At 45.7% G+C, this 26,590-nt stretch overlaps 1 protein-coding gene across 3 annotated transcripts in view; it reads right to left on the bottom strand.

Moving 5' to 3' along the window:
* Positions 1-13,301, bottom strand: part of NPAS2 (neuronal PAS domain protein 2) — a 175,121-nt gene extending 161,820 nt beyond the window's left edge. The window contains exon 1 of one of the 3 annotated variants that reach the window (XM_003909038.5): positions 13,029-13,301. The gene's annotated coding sequence lies outside the window, so the exon portion shown is untranslated. The remainder of the gene's footprint in view (positions 1-13,028) is intronic. The other 2 variants (XM_009184788.4, XM_031655443.1) reach the window with 2 other exon arrangements.
* Between the last annotated feature and the right edge of the window lie 13,289 nt (positions 13,302-26,590).

Below are 26,590 nucleotides of genomic sequence, written 5' to 3' on the forward strand. Positions count from 1 at the left end.
AAGAAAACACCTTGAGGCTGGCATTTACCCAGCTGGGTGTGCAAGAGCTTGAGTGAACCGCACAGCGCAAAATAAATCAATAGCAGTACTTTTCATTCTTATGAAACTCTAACAAGCATTCTCTCCTCTTGATTCTCATCCTGAGTATCAGTATCTCCCTTTCACAGATGAAAAAACTGAGTCATGGCGTTTATGCAACTTGCCAAGGTCACTTGGTCACAGTGACTATATCAGGGTGTCAAAGCTTTCTGCTATGGGTCACGTGCTGTCCTCGTTACACCATGTAAAAGCGCCCTGGCCCATATGGCGATGGTCACTCACAAGTTGTGATTTAAAATCCGGTCATAGGGTGCTGCTGGCATACCCATGGCGCAGGCTGAATGTTTTTATAGGTGTCTCATATAAACAGGCTGCAATAGATGCAAGAGCTGCCAAAGTCTGAGCTGTTAGAAAACAGACATCGCCTCAGGGAAGCACATCCGAATGATACCACCCAAAGAAGTACCAAAGGGGCAACGAAATGCCGTTGCTTCATAGAGATATGTGCTTAGACACATGGCACGAGGGAAACACAAGGAAATTTTGTACGAAGAGGTTAGATAGCTGACCACTTTGGACAGCTAACTTATGCAAACACAGTACAGCTTCCCAGAAACTGGGAGCCCAAGAATTAACTATTCCTTTTAAAATTTAAGTATGGTGTCTCCTGCAGTAGGAACCTCCACTGTTGCCTGGGGCTTTGCCAGGCAGGGGCCAATCCAGGTCTCTTAAGCGGGCCAGCAGCAACGTTCTCGTGGTGAGAATGCTACTAGACCAGGCACGGCGAGAGGAGAGAAACCTATTGCGCAGTTGGAAGACTAACCAACAACCCCCACTGAGGGACTGTGTATATACCAAACAGCACAAAGCCAAACAGATGTGGAGCACACTGGAGTGCACCACCTTGCTGCCCAAGAAATCCCCATTTTTCGCAGAGCACCAGGAACATGACTCCCTGAACTGGTACAGCAATAGCAGCAGGCCCTGGCTGAGGAGGAGCCAACAATTGCCAGGGCAGGTGCAGCATGGCAACTGCCAGGTAAGTGCTTAGAGCAGGTTTCTACAGAAATCAGGGGACAAGGATGACGAATGACCTGCCCAGGGCGGGAAGGGAGATACAGGTGGCTCAGGGTGCGGTGAGTTTCCTGAGACTCTCTTTGAGGGGCTCATATCTGTTGTCTGGCCGTCAGGAGCCAGCAGTTCTTCTCTCATTCTCTCCATGGAATGGAGAGATGCAGGGGATTCAGTGGGGATCACAGGCCCAGGCAGAGCCCAGCTTGGTCATGAGAATCACACACACACACGGGGACAACAGCAATGATGCCAGCAGCTGGAGCCTTGCCAGGAAGCACCCCAGGAATAACTGGAGAGCAAGTTAAGGACTTGGGGCCCTGGGAGCTGAAAATCAGCATGGTAGGGGGTAAATGACAGCAAACAAAGGCAAAAAGAGCATGGGTTTGCAGGTTTGAGAGAATGGAAAAGCCAGGAAGGAGACATAAAATGCAGGATAGGGGCCTATTTTCATCAAGGCCACCTTGAACTCCAAATCCAGGGCTCCTGTGCTTCCCCTGGACAGAGTCTCCAAAAGTGGTGTCTTTTCAGATCAAATGAAAAAAGATTGTATTTTGCTTGAGAGATCATAAAACCTCAACAAAACTGCCACGCAAATTGGCTGTGAATGAATTTCTCTCTTCCACAATGCTACGAAGGGGAAAGGGGGGAGGCCATAAAAGGAAAATTCTCTCTGACCATTAAGGACTCCTTGGAGAGGTCACATAAAAACTTCCATCTGCTTTTGGTCATTAGATGAGCTGAGATGACAGAGCTGCACAGCAATCGTTCTCAGCAAGGTTCCAGTTGACACATCCGCCCCCACCCTACTACGCACCCCACAACTTGGGGTTTAAAGTTTTCCTCATATTTGTTATTAGATCTTGATCTCCAGGGAATTAGGCATCTTTTGCAGTAACTGATGATAACGTATGCCATGTCTTTCGTAGACAACACAAACGGAATTGTTGACGTGGCAAACTACGATCTATTTTTATTTTATTTTTATTTATTTATTTATTTATTTTGAGACAGAGTCTTGCTTTGTCACCCAGGCTGGAGTGCAGTGGCGCAATCTCAGCCCACCGCAACCTCTCCCTCCTGGGTTCAAGTGATCCTCCTGCCTCAGCCTCCCAAGTGGCTTGGATTACAGCTGTCACCTCACCTGGCTAATTTTTGTGTTTTTAGTAGAGAAGGGATTTCACCACGTTGCCCAGGCTGTTCTCGAACTCCTGACCTCAAGTGATCCACCTGCCTCAGCCTCCCAAAGTGCTAGGATTACAGGCATGAGCCACAGTGCCCGGCCCAAAGAGAAGATTTGGTAGATCAATGTAGCAGACAGACTGGTTTCCCTTGTCCTCACTCCAACCCACCTCCTCAAAAATCCTCTCTACCTACAAGATAATGTTTCCTCCCCTCCCTTACTGTCAACACTCTGTCAACAGGCAGTGATCAGCACTGTTTGCCCCGTGACCTATGTGGACCTATGATGCTGTCTGCTTCTAAAAGGTCTTTACCCTCCATGATGGAATAATGGAAAATTGAAGCCATCAGGTTCTGAGATTGAAAAAATAATGGACGGATGTTTCTATGTAACACTAAAGACAGATCTGACTTCTACTGATGGGGACTATTTGTGAAAATACTCCAAAAGGACTCCAGTCCATGTCGGAGAATCATGACTAGCCGCTGGGTTGGATGAAGCTAGAAACCATCATTCTGAGCAAACTATCGCAAGGACAGAAAACCAAACACTGCATGTTCTCACTCATAGGCGGGAACTGAACAATGAGAACGCTTGGACATGGGGCAGGGAACATCACACACCTGGGCCTCTCATGGGGTGGGGGGAGGAGGGAGGGTTAGCATTACGAGATATACCTAATGTAAATGACGAGTTAATGGGTGCAGCACACCAACATGGCATACACATACATATGTAACAAACCCGCATGTTGTGCACATGTACCCTAGAACTTACAGTATAATAAGAAAATAAAATAAAAAGAAATGGAGTTAACCTGTCTGAATTAAGGAGAAAACAACTGTTTGCATTTGTATGCCAAAAATAGAGACATTCATAAAAATTAATAAAAAATGGAGGCATTCTCATTTCTTGGTGGTCTCGAAGTTTCTTCTACCACCTGTCATGTTACTGAATGTAGTTTGATGACTAATAATTCTATTCACGTTAGGATATTTGGGATGCCTCAATGCATGCAACAGAGACCAAAGAGCTATGCTGGCTGCCTCATGATGTCCCTGGGAAGTCTACTGATAGGTTTTTTTTTTTTTTTTTGCTTTCAAGGTATTTTTGTGTGTGTGGTCTCTATTGACTCTGAGAAGGTTTTTCCTTTTGTCATCTTGCCTTTTCCTTTCCTATTGGAGGACAGCAGGTGGTGGGTGTTCCTGGGCTATGCACTATCACTTAGGAGTGAGAAAGTAGAAGGATGATCAGAGGTCCATGACCAAGAGTGGTGCTTTTCAAATGTGCCCTTGCCTGAAGGGTGATTAACATTTCTTATGAGTTTTATCCATTTCATTTGCTTTCCTCTGTTCTCTAGCAGAAATGAAAAAATTTTAAGTGCATTCCCCTGGAGAACTGGAACAAGATGAGGATGCCCACTCCCACCACGTCTATTCAACGCAGTACTGGAAGTGCTAGTCAGAGCAATCAGGCAACAGAAAGAAAGTAAAGGCATCCAAATAGGAAACGAAGAAGTCAGACTCTCTTTGCTGTTGATGTGATTCTACAGCTAGGAAACCCCAAAAAACTTCACCAAAAATCTCCCAGAACTGACAAATGACTTCAATAAAGCTTCAGGATACAAAATCAATGTGCAAAAATTAGTAGCATTTCTATGTTATTTCACACCAATAATGTCCACGCTGAGAGCCAAATCAAGAACACAGTTCAAAAGCTCTGGGATCAGGCGAATGGATCACTTGAGGTCAGGAGTTCAAGACCAGCCTGGTCAACATGGCAAAACCTTGTCTCTACTAAAAATACAAAAATAAGCCAGGCATGGTGGTGCGTGCCTGTAGTCCCCAGCTACTTGGGAGGCTGAGACAAGGAGAATCATTTGAACCTGGGAGGCGAAGGTTACAGTGAGCTGAGATTATGCCACTGCAATCCAGCCTGGGCAACAGAATAAGACTCTGTCTCACAAACAAACAAACAAAAAAATCAGTTCCATTTGCAGCCAGTTGCAGTAGCCATTAAAATATAAAATACATGGGAATACAGTTAACTAAAGAGGTGAAAGATCTCTACAATGGGAACTATAAAACACTGCTGAAAGAAATCATAGATGACAGAAACAAATGGAGAAACATTCCATGCTCATGGATTGGAAGAATCAATATTATTAAAATGCCCATACTGCCCAAAGCAATCTACAGATTCAATGCTATTCCTATCAAACAACCGATGTCATTTTTCACAGAACTAGAAAAACCTCTTCTAAAATCCACAGGGAACCAAAAAAGAGCTTGAATAGCCAAAGCAATCCTAAGCAGAAAGAACAAAGTTGGAGACATCATATTACCCAACTATAGTATAAGGCTACAGTAACCAAAACAGCATGGTACTGGTACAAAAACAGGCACATAGACCAATGGAACAGAATAGAGAACTCAGAAATAAAGCCACACACCTACAGCCATCTGAGCGTAAACAAGGCTGACAAAAGTAAGCAATGGGGAAAGGACTCTCTCTTCAGTAAATGGGGCTAGGTTAGCTAGCCATATGCAGAAGAATGAAACTGGACCCCTACCTTTCACCATATACAAAAATTAACTCAAGATGAATTAAGGATTTAAATGTAAGGTTTCAATCATAAGAATCCTAGAGAAAAGCCTAGGAAACATCACTCTGGACACTGACCTTGGAAAAGAAAGTCCTCAAAAGCAATTGCAACAAAAACAAAAATTAACAAGTGGGACCTAATTAAACTAAAGAGCTTCTACGCAGAAAAAGAACCTATCAACAAAGTAAAACAGACAATCTACATAAATGGGAGAACATATTCACAAACTATTCATTCAACAAAGGTCTAATATCCAGAATCTATAAGGAACTTAAACAACTGAACAAGCAAAAAAACAAAAACCATATTAAAAAATAGGCAAAAGACATGAACAGACACTTCTCAAAAGAAGACATACAAACATGAAAAAATGCTCCATATCAGTAATCATTAGATAAATGCAAATCAAAACCACAATGAGGTACGATCTCACACCAGCCAAAATGGCTATTACTAAAAAGTCAAAAAAAAAAAAACACATGCTGGAGAGGCTGTGGAGACAAGAGAACACTTATGCACTGTTGGTTGGAATGTAAATTAGTTCAGCCACTATGGAATGCAGTTTGGAGATTTCTCAAAGAACTTAATACAGAGCTACTAATTTGACCCAGCCATTCCACTACTGATAGTAGTATCTATCCAAAAGAAAACAAATCATTTTACCAAAAAGATACATGCATTCACATGTTCATCACAGCACTATTCGCAATAGCAATTGTGATTCCATGTCCATGTCTACTGGACATGGAATCAAGCTAGATGCCCATCAATAGTAAACTGGATAAAGAAATTGTGTTACATATATAGTACGGAATACTATGCAGCCAAAAAAAGAATAAAGCCATGACCTTTACAGCAACATGGATGCAGCTGGAGGCCATTATCCTAAGTGAATTAATGCAGAAATAGACAACCAAATACTGCATGTTCTTGCTTATAAGTGGAAGCTAAACATTGGGTACTTGTGGACATAAAGATGGCAACAATAGATACTGAAGACTGCTAGAGGGAGCAGGGAGCCAGGGGATAAGGACTGAAAAACTAACTGTTGGGTACTACACTCAGTACCTGGGTGATAGGATCATTCACACCCCACACCTCAGTATTATGCAATACACCCAGGTAACAAACCTGCACATGTATCCCCTGAATCTAAAATAAAAGTTGAAAAAAAATTCGAAGAATACAGCAAATGCACTTCTCAGCTATGTCTCATGCAATGTACGAAGTGTTTACGTAACTACTGTACGTTCAGAGAACTGAATTTAGAACCTGTCTGACTGTAAATCTGATGGATTTTAAAAGCAACAAAGCTTCTTAGAACTGCTGGAGGCAGCCTACCATCTGACTGGATTGAGAAAGACCTGGAAGGCCATCTCCTCAGGGTTTTCTCGGAAACATATCACCGGAGGGGTGTGTCTCCCAACACCATTTCCAGAAAATCTTTCAGGTTTACTGCAAGGTCGATCATATCCACTTAATTTTCATAGACAACCTCTATTTCAAATATTTCCTTTGCGTCTTCATGTACCATCGAAACACTCCAAAAACAAGTATAATTATTATGTAGCCAATAAAATTTAAATTTTTAATGTCATGGAAAAATGCTTACGCTCAGGTTAAGACAAACAACCAGAATAGAAAACTATAAACAGTATTACCTTAAACATGTAAAAATGCATAAAAAAAGATTTAAAAGCTGGAAAATATCTTATGTTAGTTAAGAAATGCAGACAAGGCACCCTTACACACTGTAGATGGGGCGGTTAACAGGCATAGCTTTTTTAGTCCCCAATTTGGCAGCATCTATCAATATTTCAAACAGATGTGCCTTTACCCAGGAATTCTAATAATCCTTGACCTAGAAAATCTTGAAATGTACACAAAGATATACAAATAAGAAGTTAATACAAAAACTGTAATAGTGAAAAGGTGGGAACAAAACTCAATAGATTGTTTATTAATAGGGATGGGTTAAATAATGTCCTATTTGTACTTCTGAATAATACTCTGCAGCCTTTAAAAATAAAGAAGGTATGTCATAAAAAATCCATGCCACATTAAGTTGCTAAATAATATACATACAATGAGTTGTTTTTATTTTTTTATTTTATTTTTTTGAGACAGAGTCTCGCTCTGTTGCCAGGCTGGAATGCAGTGGCAGGATCTCGGCCCACTGCAACCTGCGACTCCCTGGTTCAAGCGATTCTCCTGCCTCAGACTCCTTAGTAGCTAGGATTACAAGCATGTGCCACCACACCCAGCTAATTTTTGTATTTTTAGTAGAGACACGGTTTCACCGTGTTGTCCAGGATGGTCTCGAACTCCTGACCTCATGATCCTCCCGCCTCGGCCTCCCAAAGTTCCGGGATTACAGGCATGAGTCACCACACCCAGCTTTAGTTTTTAAAAGTGTATGTGTGTGTATACATAAGTGCACCAAAAATGACTAGCAGAACATGCCCCATGGTTATCAGTCATTACCTCCTGAGAAGGGTGGAGAGTTATGGGATGCTTTTGGCTACAACAGAAAATCTAATTCACCTTGCTTCATCTGGTAATGGTTTCATGATCTCACAAGTGTTCGAAAACAGACTCTTCTTTGTGTAATTCAGAAGGTCAAGGGCACCACAGAGACCCCCCCTGCTCCCTGCCCTTCTTCACCTTTGCATTCTTCCACAGGTCAGCTGAGACCTGGCCCAGCCCCTCTGATGGCTGATGGCTGCCCAGTTTGCAGGCATTACGGCCTCATATCACAGTAACCAGTGGAAGGAAAGAGCTGTTTCCTTCCTTGCCTCTTTTAAGACCAGGGAAACTTTCCCAGAAGCCTCCCAGTAGCCCACCCTCACATTTTATTGGCTAGAACAGGGTGCACATGCTCACCCTGAGCCAGTCACTGGCAAGGACAGCAGCCCCACCCTCACTTGCATGGCCAATGAGATAAACCTCCTGAGGCAGGTGTGGGTTTGCAGTCTACTGTACAAAATCCACTTTCTGCTAGGCAAATAAAAGCTGACGGAATGATTACTGGGTAGGCCATAGGACAAAGGGGATTTTTTTCTTTCTATTAGAAATGGTTCTGTAATACTTGAAAACTTTTACAAGATTATATCCATGTGCTTTTTAAGATAAACTATTATAAAAATATTTTAATACATCGAAAAAACACTGAACAGAAAATATATCTTGAAATTGTGGGGGATTTTTTCCTTCTTTTTCATCTTTTCCAAAAACTATGTACTTTCACAAACAGAAAAACAATAAGTTTTTCAGATGACCTCGAGCTCTGAATATTTTACCACCAAGGAACTCAAATATCCTTCATAAAACTGTGCATGTCATTTTTGGCTCAGAAGAGGCTAGAAGAATCACACCACTAGGTTCTGTCACCTTGTCACCTGTCTGCCTTTAGATGGGCCTGTGTTTTCTGGACGCCTGGATGATTTTCAGTGGTCTGGAAACATTATCTGCCATGGCCTTCAGCAAAGCAGCAAAGTCCACAAATTGGGTCCTGGGGCCCAACCTCTCAGCTTCAGCCTCCATCACTACTCCCATCTCCATCCTGGTACTCCCACGCCTGATGCCTTCCTCTCCCTCTCTCCTCTCCATCCTCACCCAGGCCTGCCTGGGCTCCAGGGGTTCCTCTACTTTTCCTTCCCCCGAAACATCAAACTGCCATTGCCATTCTCTTAGAACTTGGTTTTCAAGATTTACTTTTAGGGAGCGTGGAAGGCAAATGGTAGCAGAGAAATCGTCTTTGCAAATAATACATGGAATCCCAAAATATATTTTAAAAAATCAGAGTGACGTTGGTTGAAGTGTTTTCAGGGCCACCCAGGTGACCCCTCTTAATATCAGGGTGAAGGACACCATTGCCTTGAAATATCCATCTCTCCTAGACGGCAGGAGGAAGCAATTATCTCAGAGTGCGAAGCATAAAAGGCACCCCAGGTGAATTCCAACACGCCCGGCACTAGTTTCAAGTAATTCGTACTGTGGTCAAAAGATGGACCGATGGCTTTGATCCTAGAAAGTGACCCACCATGGAATAGACCAATGGCCCTCAAAGGGGAGAGCTGTTTGTCCTCTCCACTACATTTTTAAAGAGCGCTAGATGGCCGCTAGCAGTCTTGATCAACAGAACCTACAGCTTAAGTACCAGGAACAGCTTCAGATGAAAATATCCTAGGAAGGGCTATCAACAAAGCAAACCAGAAGCCAGGGACTGCAGGAGAGGGTGGAGATAAGCATGCTCCCAATAATTCCATTTTGCCTCTGATTAGCTTCCACAGCTGCCTGCCCTCCGGCCCTGGCCCGGTTCTCCACGGCCGGCCTTGGGCTTGCTGGTTAACCAAACTGAATCTCTGATTGGTGAACTACATGGAACATATTTGAGTAACCTCCTCGTCCTCCTTGCTTTCTAGCCTCCTCTCTCCTGTCAACGGTAATAAAAGCAATCACTTTTGTTAGGCCTAACACACGTCCTTGACTGGTAATCCTACAAACTTGGCAAGGTTAGCATCATTTGCACTGTTTTTCTGACAAGGACTTTGAGTCTCAGGGTGGTTAAAAATTGCCATAGCTGAGCTGGGAGGCTACCCCAGGTCCGTCTGACTTCAAAATCTGCATTTTATTTCTTGCCAAGTCACAAGGCTCTCCATTCAAATATGACTACAGGTCAAGGTCAGCGATGTGGGAGCCCTACCAGCAACTCTCCTTTCCTGGGCCCCTTTCTGGCCACCACCCCGGAGAATGGCATCCCAGAACCTCATTTTCAGTTTATAATCCCTCTCTCTCTCCCCCGCACCTCATCTTGTTAGCTCCTCAAGGGCAGGTACACCCCATCTTCTTATTTTTGTATCATCTGGGCTCTCCATGTGGTATATGCTCAGTAAACATGCTGAACTGGATGGATTCAGTGCATCTCAGAACCTTGCCGCGTGCAGCATCCGGCAGCTGTGAGAAATGCAGCTCAGGTCCTCTCCCAGGCATCCTGAGTTAGAATCTGCACTTGCCAAAGGCCCCAGGTGATTCCAGGGCACTGTGATATCCAGCATCCTCCATCTTCTTATACACAGATTTTTTTCATACCAGTGTAGAGGATCAACACTCTCCTTTCTATTCTGAACCATCAAATGGAACCACCCATTGTTTTAAGACTTACAAAAGTTCAAGTGGTCTCTGGGGGAACTTTACCTAAGAAATGACTTTGCTTAAAATGCCAAGGGGTCCTCACGTGAGAAGCAGTAGTGCCTTAAAGACTGCATTAAAAATTCCCCCTTTAAACATACGCTCACATTTAATACATGTTTATTTAGTGCCCTGAGATACTATTAATCATCAACACCTTGAGATTTAAAATAGAATTACTCATGGTTAAGTACTCCATTAGCATTCAGAAATTTCTAACCTTTGGATAGTGATCACCAACAATTCAGCTCATTTCTCACACCTATTTACTGAGCATCTATTCTGAACAAGGCCCCATCGGGATGAGATGCTGTGGGGAATATGAAATGTGACAGTCCCTGACCTCACATCTTTGCTACAAATAGAACGAGGATCAGGAACATGCTAATCAGACATTTCTGTAAGCAAATAATGCACCAAGTACCACATCCACTATTTAAATGTGAAACTCAATTAGATGCTTGCTATGATGCAGCCAATTAAACCGTTGGCATAAAGCAGCCAAGAATACTGAGTCACTGGGCTATTTTCAACACCTCGAAATCTGACCTCTCTTGGGAAAGAGTTGCACCGTGCATGGAATCAGCATGGGACAGTGTCGTGATCACATTGGGAGAACCGACGGTTCATGTAAAGAACAAAACACATGCTTGTTTTAAAAATTAAGAAAGAAGACTTAGCCCTTTGGGTTCTTAAGGTTCAAAAGCAAGATTCTGAAAAAATGAACATGTAAAGATGGTTATATTAAAAAGTATATGCATGTCTTATTATTTTAATTTGAAGAAATTAACTTTCAGTCTTTAACCTAGTAAGTTGCAGTGTTGAGTGAGCTATAAAGACTACCAAGAGTTAAGAAAGATTGTTCAAAAAAAATAAGGTGAATTCAACTTAAACATGGCACACGTCAGGTGATATGTGTTATCTTTGACAATTTTCATCATTTGCATTATTAAACAGCCAGAAATTTTTAAAAGGGTCCGAACTGTTCTAAGAGAACCAAATGAGCTTAAAAACAATTGTTGTTTTCTATATAAAGATCAATTCTTCAGTCACCATCTGACCACTCTCTTATCAGACCACTAATTAGTAAAGCTTCACTTGGTTCTTTTTGGCGTGTTTAACTCTTTGGGAGGTAACGTTTTATTAATAACATATTTCCTCTAGAATGTATTTCCTTCTTTCACCTCCACAGGAGCCCCTCTGGGAAGCAGTGAGAATAAAACCGATTCTACATTTACGCACAGTGGGGCAGACCGGCAAATAAATAGAGGCATCGATTTCCAAGAAGCAAACGGCTAAAAGCAGCGCATTTACAATTCTTCTAAGCCACACTCCACATCTCCCTGTGAGATGGAAGATAATTACTGAATGTCTTTATGTTGCACACTTTATTTTTAACTAAATCTTTAAGGAGACTGCTGAGAGATACCAACACTTCTACTGGTCCTGGTTTAGCGCTGTAATGAAACACTGAATTTTTGCTTTTGTAAAATAGGGGCGCAGGTCAGGATAACTCTTTCAAACATTACACTATTTATTTGGGGGTTATTTTTGGCAAACTTTTTCCTTTAAGGACATCTTAGTGGCAGAAAGATGGAGCTAGTGTGTGCGCTTGATGTGAACATTGCCTCCCAAGGAGGGCAGCTCTGTGTTTAATCCAAGCCATAATTAGTTGGTCAGTTCGCTGATGGGGACCAAGCTACAGTGAGAGACACAGAGGTGCTGGCAGAGATTTCTTGCTGGGAACTACTTTAGAACTAATTACCTGGGAAGTCCAAACAGGAAAAACCTTTCTATTAAGGAAAATAAGGTTTGGGTTCTAAACGATCAAGACGGTTTACCTCGCCTCTGCTGACTAAGTTAATTTAATAAGTGCTCAATGTTTTCCCTGTGAGAAAACAGGCTAACCACTTTAATGAAGTTGGAGTGGATGCCAAAGCAACGGATAAAGACGAAACTCCTCTCCGGGACCCTCCTGAACACCTGTTGAACTCCAGGGCTTCTAACTTTCTTCCTACGAACGCCTCCCGGATACAACCTCGGGAGTGTTTAGCCTTCGTGGACGTGCATGTGTATATTCAAGGTTTCCATCTTGCTTAATCAACAAAACTAGTTACTAATTATTTATGAATCACAGGGCTGAAACAAACTTTCTTACCTTGAGCAATTAAGGAGTGGCAAGCAGAGGAACGGGACTGGTTTTGAATTTAGCCCCGTGGTGCCTGTCCCTTCCCTGGTTACCGACCTGCCCAGCTCTTTAGAAAGGTCAAAGGTGCGTCCCTCCTCGGCTGGGAAAGGGGCACATCTCCCAACAAAACCACACGCAGACATCCAACCTGGGGAGCTCCGGGGTGGGGGTGGGGGGCAGCGATGCGAGGAGCCAGGCTGCACCCCCTCTGCGCGCACGGGGGTTTGGGGCACCGACTCCACACCCAATCCGGCCCGGAACCAATTCCGACCCAGGGACTCCGAGAGACCGCGGGCCCAGGGCGCGCATGCCACACTCTCCCGGGGTCCAGGACGCTTGACGTTTCGGAGGGTCGCGCGATGGGGCTCGAAGAGAACAGCGGGCAATCCCCAAAGCTGTGGCCCTGGGGCACGATCCCTGTCCACCCTGTCGGACACCCCGAGGACCCCCAAATTCCGAGGTTCGGGTGCCCAGTCCTCTGTCTTCTGCGTCGAGACGCGCCCGGAGCCCACCGGCCCAGCGGTTGCTACCACCTGCAGGACGCGAAGCCCCTAGCGGCCTGACGGTGATGGGGGGACCCACCTCTCCGCGCCCCCGCGTCCGGGGTCCCCGGCGCCGCGCAGCCTCGCGCCTGAGCGCCCCTCCGCCCCCGCGCGTCCTCCACGCTGGCAAGCAGGTGACCGAGTCCTGCGACCCCGCACGCACGTACTCCCCACCCTGGGTCCCCCGCGCCCCTAGGCGCGGCCCCTTACCTCGGAGCGGGCCGGAGCGGCCCCGCGGGGCCGGGCGCGGACTGGGCCGGGGAGACGCGCCTCCCGCCGCCGCTGGGAGACGAGGCGGCGAGCGGGCGCGGCGAGCTCCTCCCGGGCGGCGGCGGGAGGCGCTGCTCTCGCTGCTGCCGCCGCCGCCGCCGCCGCCGCCGCGGCTGCGGGTCTCCTAGCTCCGCGGCCGCCGCTCCTGGGCCGCAGCCGCGCGGGTCCCTCGGCTCCTGCGAGAGGCCGGCTGCTCGCGCGGCAAACTCTTCCGCACGCAGAGCCGGCGGGGAGAGCCGCCTCCGCCTCTGCCTCCTCCCCTGCCTCCTCCCTCCACCCTCCTCCCTCTCCACCTCCCCCTCCTCCCCCCCTCCTCCTCCTCCTTCCCCTCCTTCCCCTCCTTCCCTTCCTTCCCTGCCTCCGCCTGCGGGGTCTCTCCTGGCCCCGACCCAGCCTGGAACAAGCACCCCGCGCGCGCCGCAAGCAGACGGATCCCTGGACCCCTAGACCCGCGAGTCCCCAGGCCGCCGCCGCCGCCGCCTCTGCTGGGCTGCAAGGGACGCGCAGCGGGGTCGGGCCTGGGGCGCAGGGTCGGGGTTGGGCGCCGGGGCTGGGGGAGTGAGGGGTTGTGCTTCCAGGTGAGCCGGCCGGGAAGAGAGGCAAGTGGAGTAGAGGCTGCCAGCCGAGGTCCCATTAAAGTTGTCACTCGGGGGGAACAAGGAATCTTCCGCCCCCGCCTAGTGTAGACCCTCGCAGTGCGGGCTGCCACCCTGCTGTCCCGCACCGGGGGTGAGGGGGGACGAGCACGCGACTGTCACCCCTCCCCCCCACACACACACACTGTCCTCCAAGGGCAGGGCTGCGCGCGGGTCTCGACCCAGGGCACAAAGCGCGTCTCTGCGGGGACCACTGCGATTTCTCAGTGAGCTGCGGGGGTGCGGCCCGGGGGCAGGTAGGAGGCGGGGGGTCGGGGGAGTTGCGGCGAGCGGTGCTTGGCGGTCAGGGGAGATGCGGGCGAGCGGTGCTTGGTGGAGGACAGCAGCGACTGCTGGGGAGGAATAACCGGTGCCTGTCCTAAGGCGAACGTAGCTGGTCCGGAAAATGGGTCAAGGATGGAAAGGAACCGGCTAATTGCCCCCCTCCCCAGCAGGGGCACGTGGGGTGTGGGGCTGCGGCCAGGAGCGGGCACTCGGAGCTCCACTCTGCCTCTCCCTCCCCTCCTCCGCTGCCCTCCTCTCCTTTTGCACCAGTGCAGGAAATGTTCCACTGACCTACATATTTTTCCAAACATACGTGACCTTTTTTTTTTTTTCCCTCTGTGGGAGGAGACAGGCGAGAATCCAAGAAAAAGAAGCTGGAGAGAGTGGCGCGCGAGAGAAACAGGGAGGATTTTACCAAGGCTCCCGCAAACGCCAAGCGGAGGGAGGCAGAGGTGCAGGAATAGTCCCCGGGTGCCGGGGCTGCTGTCTGATACCCTTCGGGGCTCCAAGACAGAGCCGGGTGAAAACCGGAGACCGTGAGCCCCGCCGAGGTCCGGAAACGTGGCCAGTTTCCCTTTCACCCGGGCGGCGGCGTTCACAGCGGGGGGGCGCCTGGGTGGAAGCCCCGGAGAGGGAAAGGTCCCCCTGCACGCCCCCACGAGGTCACCGCTTCCCTAGCCTTAGGTGCCTGGCCTGGCGCAGCGCTCTGAGCGAGGCAGCCTTTTCCGGACGTCTCTCAGTCCCTGGTACATTCCGGCAAGTGGCCCTGGAGGGAAAGCGCCCCCGCTGGCCCTTTTCTGTCATACTCGATTTTGTGGCCAAAAGGGGTCTCCTAAGCGCGCCAGGCCCCTGCGGTGGACTGGGGGTCGCCCCCGACGCGGTTCCTCTCGCTGTCTAGTCCTCTCCCTCGAGTTTGAGACGTGCCCTCTCCCGCGCAGATCCGACCAACAGCGCCTTATTTGGGCATGCAACCCCACACCGTCAATTAGATCAAAACGCTCACACAGAGCTCCTTTCTCCCCCCCCTGTAAAGTAGGTCATTCTCTTTATTTCCCACTTGTAAATTATTTGTGTCTAATTCTCCTCCTGAAAAATAATCAGCTGCAAGGAGCTTTGAGCATCCTAAGAGCAGCTGTTATTCTCAGGCTTGCTTCTGACTTGGAGGGCTTTTCAAGAAAGAGGAGGAGGCACTTGGCCCGTCATGGTTTTGAAGTCCCTCCGTTTCCAAAAGAAGAAACTTTTTTTTTTTTTGATGTATTTTATTTTGTTTTGTTTTTCTACCCCATCCTTTTCCTCCAGGCAAGTAGGTTTCACGCTGCCTTTAGAGCGTGGCCATGACTAATATCACTAAAGGATGAAACTGCGTACTTCTAACCGGGTTTAAAGCAGAATTTAAAGTCACCTCCCTTCCTTTTTTGCTTTGGAAGAGATTCCAACTCCCTTTTCCTACTCCCTTTTGGGAACATGTTGAACAAGCATTAAATGATCTTTTAGGAAACCTGGAATGTCCTGTAGTAATAACTCATCAAATAATTCTGCAGTGCAAGAAGTATTTTTGCTGTGGTCTCTTTTTCTCTGTTGTCCAGTAGATGCCCCTACTAAATGTGGTTTCTGCCTTTTTAGTCTTGGAGATGATATGTATGTGGTTGTCATATTTATTCCAAACTCCATCCCGTGTCCTACTGTTAATCCCACCCAGATGAGAAGGATACCTCTAAGATAGGCCACATATCCTATCTGACCATCAGGCAGAGTGGATTCTGCATCACAGAAGCCAGTTAGACTAGGCCCTTTCCCCGACATACAGAAGAGAACTGCAGAGGAGAGTTGACCCCATGTTCATTCTATGCATTTGACAGTTCAGTTCCTTTTACTGACATCTGTTGAAGGCTTCCCATGAGTCAGGCTGGGCTTGGTCTGTGAAGGATCAAGGGAACATTAAGGTAGTTTCTATACACAAAGGGTTTACAATGTTGAGGCAGGCGTAAACATGAGCCAAATAGGGCTAGGACCAGAGAAGCCCTCCAAGTCAGAAGCAGATGCCCCATGGGTGCTGAGAAAGGACTCAGGATGAGCTTCCTGGAAGAGGTAGCATTGGTGCTTGGATTTTTCGTTAACCAAATAACAAAGCCAAGCTACAATAGATCATAATCCATGCATTGTTCAAAATGTGCAGCATGGAGCAAAAGAGCCATTTCAAAACCGCATTGCCAGTTTTAGGACATTCTCACTCGGTTCCAGTCATTGGGCCTTTAAAAATAACATGGCTTTACTGATTGAATGTTGCCTTGATGTATTCAGGAACCCCAGATATTTTTCAAAGAATCCAAATGTATGGAAGGGAGGATCAAAAGTTTTTTGCAGTCAGTTATATCAGTCTTTAGAGATATCAGTGAAATAATTCAAAGTTCTCACAGTCAAATTGGATATTCTTTTCCATCATAGAAGTTGAATCTGTGGCACATCCTAATTTTAAATATGGATACATTAAATTTTCAAAATATGTATTGGGTGACTATGGGTGTTTACTTGTGGTATTACATAAGGGCAAGAATGTGTGGGCTGCTATACGAATTACGGCACTAGCCCAGGGCTTGGGACTCTTGTTGGGTGTGTATGTTCAATGACTTCAGCACAAGCTTTGGAACAGACAATAAGAACAGGGTTCCATGCCAGATGTTAGCATGGTTTTTCTAGTTAATCACAAGGTGGGAAGGCCCTCTTTCTTCATGTGAATGTCCAGAAGCCCATTAGTGGGTTCTTACCTCTGATGATCAGTTTTCACTTCAAAACTCAAAAGAAAAAACACAATGCCACGCACCGTTGGATAGAATAACATTATGCTAGAGAAGAAAATTGTAGCAACCGAGGCAAAGGGAAGTTGGGTCAGTATAAACATGAAGAAGAGGACTTAGAACCCACTAATTGGAGAGTGACTCAGAGCCCAGGGCTTATGAAGAGTACCTTTGAAAGCAAGACTGAGGAACGCCTATCCTGTGTTTCAAATATCAAGATTAGGCCAGTTACAGTGGCTCATGTCTAATCCCCAGCACCTTGGGAGGCTGAGGTAGGCAAATTGCTTGAGCTCAGGAGTTCGAGACCAGCCTGGGCAACGTGGTGAAGCCCTGTCTCTCAAAAATAAATAAATAATTTTTAAAAAAGAACCAATGTCAATGTTAGCACCTTGATGTGCTGGTTCTGCATAAGCTTCATAGAATAGAACAGTGCAGGAGGCAGCAGGCTCTCACCCTTCCATCTGGGCCAGAGGATGCTACCAGGAGACAATCAAGGCCTTGTACAGCCTGCCTGGTGGGGTTAAGACTTGACTTGGCTTTTGTGCCTATTAGATCATGTGGTTGGCAAACTAAAGAATGAAGTAAGATTTCCTTACAAAGACCGTGTGGAGGAGCCAGGGAGGAAAACTGGGCTGGAGGAGTCTGGAGGTGACAAAGCCCTGAAGCCTTAGCACAAACATATACACACACACGAATCTGAAAAAGAGGTGAGATTATTGCCAATACGGGCACTTAAGAATAATATTTCCTTATGCTTAGGCCCCCCCTGAGGAAGTTCTTTCGTGTCCATTTTCTCTAACAATAAAGTGTGATTTTAGATCCTGTCTACTTCTAAGAGGATTTTCATAAATAGACATTATTGTTTTGAGCCGCTTTTGACTCTAAAAAACTGAAAGGAAATACAGAAAGGTCCCATACACCCCCCGCTCCATGTACAGCCTCCCCGACTTTCAGCATCCCCTCCCTCAGCGCTAAGTTTGTTATATACATTGACACATCATAACCACCTAGAGTCCATAGTTGACACAAGGGTTCACTCTTGGTGTGTTTGGCCAAATGTGTAATGACACAAATCCACCATTATAGTGTAATAGTGTAATACAGAGTAGTTCCACTGCCCTAAAAATCCTCTATTCTCTGCCTATTCATCCCTTCCTCCCCACTAACTCCTGGCACCCACTGATCTTTTTATTGTCTCCATAGTTTTACCTTCTCTGGAATGTCATAGAGTTGGAATCACATGGTGTGTAGCCCTTTCAAATTGGCTCCTTTCAGTTAGTAGTATGCATTTAAGGTTCCTTCATGTCTTTTGTGGCTTGATAGCACTTTTTAAAAAAAGCATTGAATACTATTCCATCATCTGGATAAGAGAATTTTTAAATGATATTTTACTTAATAATGTTTTCAGGAATAAAAGGTGACATTTATCTAATACTTATATGCCAGGTGTTTACATTACCTCATTTCATCTTCATAAGGTCCTATATAAAAAAGTGTTTATTTCCAGTTGGCAGATAAGGAATCTGACTTAGAGGCTCACGGTGCCCTCAGTCCCTTGGCAAATGCGAGGCAGAGCAGGACTTGAACCTGACTCTGATGACTGCCAAGCCTGGGCTTTCTCCCACCCAGCCCAGCACATCGCCACATCCAATGCCAACACAAAGATATTCACGGCGTCATTCACTCCCTGTGAGATCTTGCTGGGTAATGAACTGATACCAAAGCAGCGTTGCACACTTCTTGTCTCTGTTTTCTTTCATCCTCCCCTCAATGCATCAGTTATTAATATCTTTACTCCATTCTTAAAGCGGCTGTCTTCCAAGTGCTTGAAATAGAATTCCAGGATAAAGGATGGGATTGGTAAAAGAGCAATACTAGGTCCTGATTCGTATAAGGAAATGAAGTCAGTGGGTCGATACATGGGTTATTGGCACACTGGCATCTCACCAAGGGCACTGTTTGGACTTTGGCAACACACTGGATGGGAGTGTTCTTTCGTAAACATACGCAATCTTCAAACCAGCTCTGGGCTTCGGGTTGGGAAAGGATGCAAGTTCCTCTCATTAAATGGAAAGTTTGGGTGCAGGTCAAGCATGCCCTAAAGCCTTAGCACAAACACACACACACACACAAATCTGAAAAAGAGGTGAGATTATTGCCAATACGGGCACTTAAGAATAATATTTCCTTATGCTTAAGCCCCCATGAGGAAGTTCTTTCGTGTCCATTTTCTCTAACAATAAAGTGTGATTTTAGATCTTATCTACTTCTAAAAGGATTTTCATAAATAGACATTATTGTTTTGAGCCGCTTTTGACTCTAAAAAACTGAAAGGAAATGCAGAAAGGTCCCATACACCCTCCCCACCCCCCCGCCCCATGCACAGCCTCCCTCCTGGCCCAAAAGTATGGGGCCAGTGCAGGTCAGCCCAAGGCAGGGGCTTTGCTCAGCTGTTACCTCTGGTCATCCTACTGGTTAAGGTAGTGGCTGGGGATGTCGCCTTTCTCACTGGAACAGCAGTTCCAGTGAGTTCCAGTGCTCAGCTCAAATTGTGAGTGCTCCAAGGAGGTATTTAAATGACCCCATCCCAGCCAAACAGCCATCACGAGGGAACCTGTGGAAAGCAGAAGGGACACTGATTTCCGAGCATGTGGAAAATAGAATGAAGAAAAGTCTTTTGTGTACCAGGGTGCTGGGAGTTGTGGGGAGAGGAAGGTGCGAGGGCAGCAAATGTGGGGGAACTGTAAATGTACCAGAAGAATGGGAGGTGGTGTTTAGCTCCTGCAATTAGCTGAGAGGATTTCAGAAGTCACTGTGGAGTTGGAGCTAAAGTGCATTGAATGTAGAAAAATCCATTTCAGCTCTTTCAAGTGTTTGCCCCTGGCCCCCCTTGGTGGAGGCTCAAACAAACTTGAGATTTGCACTTTTCTAACAAGTGCAAGGAACACCCTTTAAGAACAGGGCCGAGAAACAGCTGTGTGCAGGCTGAAGCAGCCATTGTCTTTAGTTGCTCTCAGCACCTGCCCGTTTAACTCAACTATGAAGAAGCAATTTAATGTGTTTGCACATATCTGTTTGTAAGAGCACATACACCCTAAGCGGGCACTTCCAGTCAGTTTCATAGTATGGTTTTCTTCTCTGTCTCGTTTAAAAATTCTCTGACTTCCATGCAATGCTGTTTGTTCAGTTTCTACATTAACAAATGCATGATCTGCCATTATACTTTGCCCAGGAAGAACATCTAGTGATATGAAATTCATTACACTAGTTCACTTGAAGTGAAAGCTAATTATAGAACAATGTTCTCCAAGGAACTATTTATAGCCCCTCCCAAGTAGACAGCAGACAACGCATTTCCTGTATGGGTAAGGGTTGTTTTATTAGTATGTTCTGTTGAAAGATTTTGGTGAGAAAAAAGCTTTTCTCAGTGGCCCCAGTTGAGCACTTGCGTGGACAGTGAACACGATTCCATGATAAAGACAACCTCATTTGATGTTGTTAATCACATGTGCTATTACATGTTGCTTCAGATTTCTTCCTTTCCAGTCAAATAAAGGCTTTAAAAGACACTTTTATCATGGCAACTAGGCTTGGTTGTATTTTTACATTCCAGACATTGGTAATTAAAGTCACCTTTCCTTTCTCTTCTTGAGTTCCCGATGGTTCAGGGTGCCTATATCTGGGATCAGTTATTAGGGCTTTTATTTATTTATTTTTTTTTTTTTGGAGACGGAGTCTCGCTCTGTCGCCCAGGCTAGAGTGCAGTGGCCGGATCTCAGCTCACTGCAAGCTCCGCCTCCCGGGTTTACGCCATTCTCCTGCCTCAGCCTCCCGAGTAGCTGGGACTACAGGCGCCCGCCACCTCGCCCGGCTAGTTTTTTTTTTTTTGTATTTTTTAGTAGAGACGGGGTTTCGCCGTGTTAGCCAGGATGGTCTCGATCTCCTGACCTCGTGATCCGCCCGTCTCGGCCTCCCAAAGTGCTGGGATTACAGGCTTGAGCCACCGCGCCCGGCCAGGGCTTTTATTTAAAGACTTTTCACTGGAGAATTTAAAATGCCAATAAGTGACATTTTGTTTTCTTGACTCTTCATAATTCAGAGTAGTGGTTTTCAAAGTATGTTCTTTGGAAGAACAGCATCGGGATCACCTGTGAAGTTGTTAGAAATGCAAATTTAGAAGCACCACCGTAGACCTGTGGAACCTGAAACCCTGGGGAACCAGCCCAGCAATCTCTGTCAAACAACCTTTCCGGAGAGTCTAATGCCTAGGAAGTCCATTCGAGGTCCACTGGTTTGTAGAGTTAGTGATGAGGCTAGTGGGGGTTATTCAACAACTCTCTCATGGTTTGCACTAATTGTATTGATCTTCCTGTGCCAGGCCCTGGGCTAAGAGCATTAACTTATTTAATCTTCACACCTACCCCCTGAGGGCAATTTTCTTATCATCCCATTTGACAGATGATGGAATGGAGGCCTAGAGGTGTGGAGTTACTTGCATAAGGCAACATGGCTGGTAGGGAGCAGAGCCAGGTTGGACACCTGGGCCTCTCTGCCACCCACACCTGTGCTTTGAGCAGTCTACAGTTATGCTAGCTTGAGGGGATACTTAGTCAAGTGATTGATAAGAATTTTAAATAAGCCTTCCTCAATTTTCTCCCCGTTTCTCAATTCTCTGGTCCCTTCCCTTTCTCTCAGTATCTCTTGCTCTCACTCTCTCCCCCTCCCTCCCTGATCCATGGACATGAGTACTTTAACATAGGATCATCCTATCATTGATCTCTTTCTCATTAGCTCCTCATCACAGTCTCATTAGTCCTCATCACTACTATGTTTTAGACCAAAGTCTAAACATAGACATAGTCCAGAGTCTAAAACAGTGTTGAGCCACGACCTTCTGACTTCAGGGTATGTGACGAACCAGTTGGCTTGATGTGGCTGTGAGATAAGGGGAAGCTGCCAGGGTGGGACATTGAGTTACAGGCATCGTATAACTCCCTGTTACTGCCCCTGTAATGTAACTCCCCCTGAAATTACAGGGGATTTATGAACCACAGTGAGCTGTGCCTGCCACAGTGCAAAGCAAGTTCTGTGGGCATTGTTTGAACTCACTGGAGCTGGTAGTCTAAGGGAAATGACACTAACTTGGGTCACCAAGTCAAGAAGTAGATGTCTGTACTCTAACATAAAAACAAAAATATTGGTATAGGACATGGATGACAAGTGTAAAACATGAAGGAAATAGAATGAGAGCACAGAAATACACCCTTACATTTATGATCAATTGATTTTGACAAGAGTACTAAGACAATTCAATGGGGCAAAGAGTAGTCTTGTCTTGTCTTTTTTTTTTTTAGACAGAGTCTTGCTGTGTTGTCCAGGCTGGAGTGCAATGGCATGATCTCAGCTCACTGCAACCTCCACCTCCTGGGTTCAAGCAATTCTCCTGCCTCAGCCTCCCTAATAGCTGGAATTATAGGCACACACCACCATGCCCGGCTAATTTTTGTATTTTTAGTAGAGATGGGGTTTCACCAAGTTGTCCAGGCTGGTTTCAAACTCCTGACCTCAGCTGATCCGCCTGCCTCAGCCTCCCAGAGTACTGGGATTACAGGCGTGAGCCTCCACCCCCAGCCAAGAGTAGTCTTTCTAGCAAACAATAGTACTGGGACTGGATATCAAGACACAAATGAAGTTGGATCTCTACCTTGCATCATGTTCAAAAATTAACTCAAATGGATCAACTGCGTAAATATAAGAGTTAAATGATAAAATCGTTAGAAAGAAAATGTAGGCAGTAAAGCATCATGACCTTGAATTTGGCAAAGGATTCTAAAATTGGCCAAGGACTCTTGTATAACACCAAAAGCACAAACAACCAAAGAAAAAGATACATTAGACTTCATCAGAAGTGACAACTTGTGATGATACTCTCTAGAAAGTGAAAAGACAGCCCATGAAGTGGGAGAAAATATTTGCAAAGCATATATCTGATAAGGGACTTGTATCTGCAATTATAAAAAAAAAAAAAAAACTCTTATAACTCAGTAATGAAAGACAAATAATTTCATTTTAAAATAGGCAAAAGATCTGAATAGACGTATCTATCGTGTATAGAAAGTGTACGCTTGGCCAAAAAGGACATGGAAAGGTGCTCGACATTATGAGTCATTAAGGAAATGTGAATTAAAACCAAGGTGAGATACTACTTCACATTCATTAGGTTAATAAATAAAAGAAAATTGAAAATGACAAGTGTTGACGAGGATGTTGAGAAATTAAAACCCTCATACACTGCTGGTAGGAGTGAAAAATGGTGCAGTCACTTGGAAAACCATAGGACACCTCTTCAAAAAGTTAAACATAGAGTTACTGTATGATTAGGCAATTCCAGTCCTAGATATGTACCCAAAAGAAATGAAAACAAATGTTCACACAAAAACTTGTACAAGTGTTCATAGCAGCATTATTTGTAATAGCCAAAAACTGGAAACAGCCCAAATATCTGTCAGTTGATGAACAGATAAACAAAACGTGGTATATCTATACATTAGAATATTATTCGGCCATGAAAAGGAATGAAGTACTGATACATGTCACCACACAAATGGGTTTTGAAAACATTAAGTGAAAGAAGGCAGTCAAAAAAGAAGACAAATTCAATAACTGAGGATTCCTTTTATATGAAAGTCGAGTAGGCGAATCTATAAAACAGAAAGTAGATTTTTGTTGCCTATTTCCGGGGACATGGGGACTTGGAATGTGATGGATAAAGGGTATGGGGCTTTAGGGGGTAATGAAAATGTCCCAAAATTGATTGCAGTGAAGGTTGTATGACTGTGAACACACTGAAAACCATTGGGTTGTACACTTTACATGGGTTCATTGTGTGGTATGTGAGTTATGTCTGAATAAGGTTATTAACAGACAAATGAGAAATATAACCAACTCTTCCTTCTTGAAGCTTTGTTCATCCTTCCAACGTCATGCTTCCTTCACGCCCAGGCCTGACCTATCCTTCTCCTCCTCCTCCTGCCTCTCCCCTTCTTCTTTTGCTTCTTCCTGCTGCCCCATAAGTAAGCATGTCTCCAAGGTTCTATCTTTAGTCTCTTGCTCTTCTCTTTCTCTCTGGGGAGAGCCCAGCCCTGTGGTTCTTTTCCAAAGTCTCTCTCATCTGTACCTCTGATCCTGACAGCTTCCCTCAGCTCTACTCCCACACTCCCAACTGCCTGCTGATATTTCCATTTGGACGTCTCCAACTTACTTGTCTAACACTACATCGATTCCTTTTTCCCCCTTCTCCCGACCCCAGCTCTTTCTCCCAACCTCAGTAGTCCTATTCATGAGGTTACTTTTCTCCCAGTTATCTGAACTTGAAGCTGAACTCTGCTTTAAACTCTCTCTCCCTTGTCTTCCCCGTTGTTCAGTCACTGAATCCCAGTAGAGTCTTGCTTCCACCTCCTGCTTTCACTCAACTCTTCCTTCCCATTCCCACTGTCTCTGTCTTCTGCAGTTTAGCCCTAATAAGGAATATTCACTAACCTTCTTACTGGTCATAGTAGCTGCAGAGTATGAATTGTAGAAGAAAAAGGATGTAGATATGCAGCTGAAGGGAGGGCTTCAAAGTTCCTGCTGTGACCTCCATGCTGGAGGTTTTGCAAGAGAGTTGCACAAAAGAAGATAAAACCCAAGGGCCTGGAGAGAAGCCTGTTCAAGAAGGAGGTTGTCTTGGGAAAATGGAAAGACACCCAAGGGAGTGGGTTCAGAAAGCCCCATTAATAGGCCTGATATTGAGCCAGTGGACACTGGCACCGCCATACTGGTGGTTAACATGCTAAACTATTTCGTACCGGTTGCTAAACAGCCACCGTCCTGAGCCCCTGATGGTCTCCCACCTTCCTGCTGATCCTGTAGGACTCCCTGAAACTCCCCACCACATGGCAATCAGAGGCCCAGGGCCCTGTGGACGGCTGTGCAGTGGTATGGCTCTGACTCTAGAACTTCTGGCTTCTCCAGTGGCTGTCAAATCAAGTCCACACTCCTTGGCATTCTTGGGGTCTGTCTTTTTTTTTTTTTTTTGAGATGGAGTCTCACTCTGTCGTCCAGGCTGGAGTACGGTGGTGCCATCTCGACTCATCACTGCAACCTCCACCTCCTGGGTTCAAGTGATTCTCCTGCCTTAGCCTCCCTAGTAGCTGGGACTACAGGCATGCACCACTATGCCTGGCTAATATTTCTTTGTATTTTGAGTAGAGATGGGGTTTCACCATGTTGGCCAGGCTGGTCTCGAACTCCTGACCTCAAGTGATCTGCCCGCCTCAGCCTCCCAAAGTGCTGGGATTACACACGTGAGCCACTGTGCCTGGCCCTGGAGGTCCATCTTAATCCAGCCATAACCCAGCTTTCTGGTCTATCTTCCTCTCCTCCCTACAGTGAGGTCCCTGGACAGTATGGACTTTTGCTCTCCCAACACCACATCTTTGCGTTTGCCTTTCTTCCCTTCTCATTCTGCTGAAACTCCTCCTGCCCCTTGAGGTCTTGATCATGTGCTACCACTTCCAAGAAGATGTTGCTGAGTCCTGTCAGAAGTAGCGTTTCTTCCTCATGGCACACATATGTACACATATATACATATGTACATATTCTTGTATGTATTTTTATGTCCATGTATATGGTCAAGTGCATAAAAATGGTTCTATCAGTTAAGATTGTTTTCCATACAGAAAAAGAACTCTGCTTCCAGGGCGTGGGCCTCAGATGCCCTCTCTACCTACCATACTTATGAATCTGGTCAGTTCATCCAGCCTCATGGCTGGAAGTTCTGTCCAATCCATGGGCCATTGGCTCCCAGATGAGTAGCTCCAGCCTTAAATACCCCATTGCCTACTTGGCAAAGTAAACTTCCTAAGTCCTAACTTAGGCAGTGGGAGAATGGCGTCCAACATATGCAGAATTCACAGCTTTTCCCTGCTACACTTCATACTTAAATGTCTCTCTTAAATTAAACCTCATGTGCTTTGAGTTGTAAGCTCTAGTGTGTCTGTGAGCAAAATATTTTAACAGCTTCCATTTTTAATTTTTATTTTATTTATTCATTTTAAAAATTTTTATAAATTCAGGGAGTACAAGTACAGATTCCTTACAAGCATTTATTGCGTAGTGGTGAAATCTGTTTTTTGGTTAAAGAAAAGTAGTGACAGTTCTAGCTTTCCTGAACTGGTGAGCAGAAAGGACATTTCACGTACAAAGTCAATGTCTGGTTGAAATAAGAGAGAATAAAATTGCAGTGCCCTATCAGGGGCTTCCAAGTGGACAAGAGCTCTCATTTTATATCCTAGATCCCAGCCAAGGGCTTCAGAGTTGGTTCCGTTCCAGTGGCATCTCCTGGCATTCTCAGGTTCAGAGAGTGTTCCTGGCTGCCCTTCCTCCCCTCTGCAGCACAGCCTCATGGCCTTAAGTCCTGCACACAGGGATATTTGGTTGCATGATAGAGACGTGGAGGCAGTTTTAGGAAGATTTGAGTTCTTGCTATGTGCCGGGTGCTGTACATGTTGACACTTAATGCTCACAACCACCTGTTCAGGCCAGTACTTCCCTCTTTAGCTGATGAGGAAACTGCGGCTCATAGAGATTCAGTGAGGTTCCAGATGCCATCCCCCATGTACGCAGTAGGCCTGGAATGGATGGAGAGTTGTGCATGGTGATTATGCATGCAGCCTCCTGTTGAGGTCCTGTCCCTGATTCCCTTGGAGAAGTTTCCCACCCCCTGGCTCCCCATTGACCGCCTTCC

This window comes from Papio anubis, chromosome 14 (assembly GCF_008728515.1).
Source record: "Papio anubis isolate 15944 chromosome 14, Panubis1.0, whole genome shotgun sequence".
Taxonomy (NCBI): domain Eukaryota; kingdom Metazoa; phylum Chordata; class Mammalia; order Primates; family Cercopithecidae; genus Papio; species Papio anubis.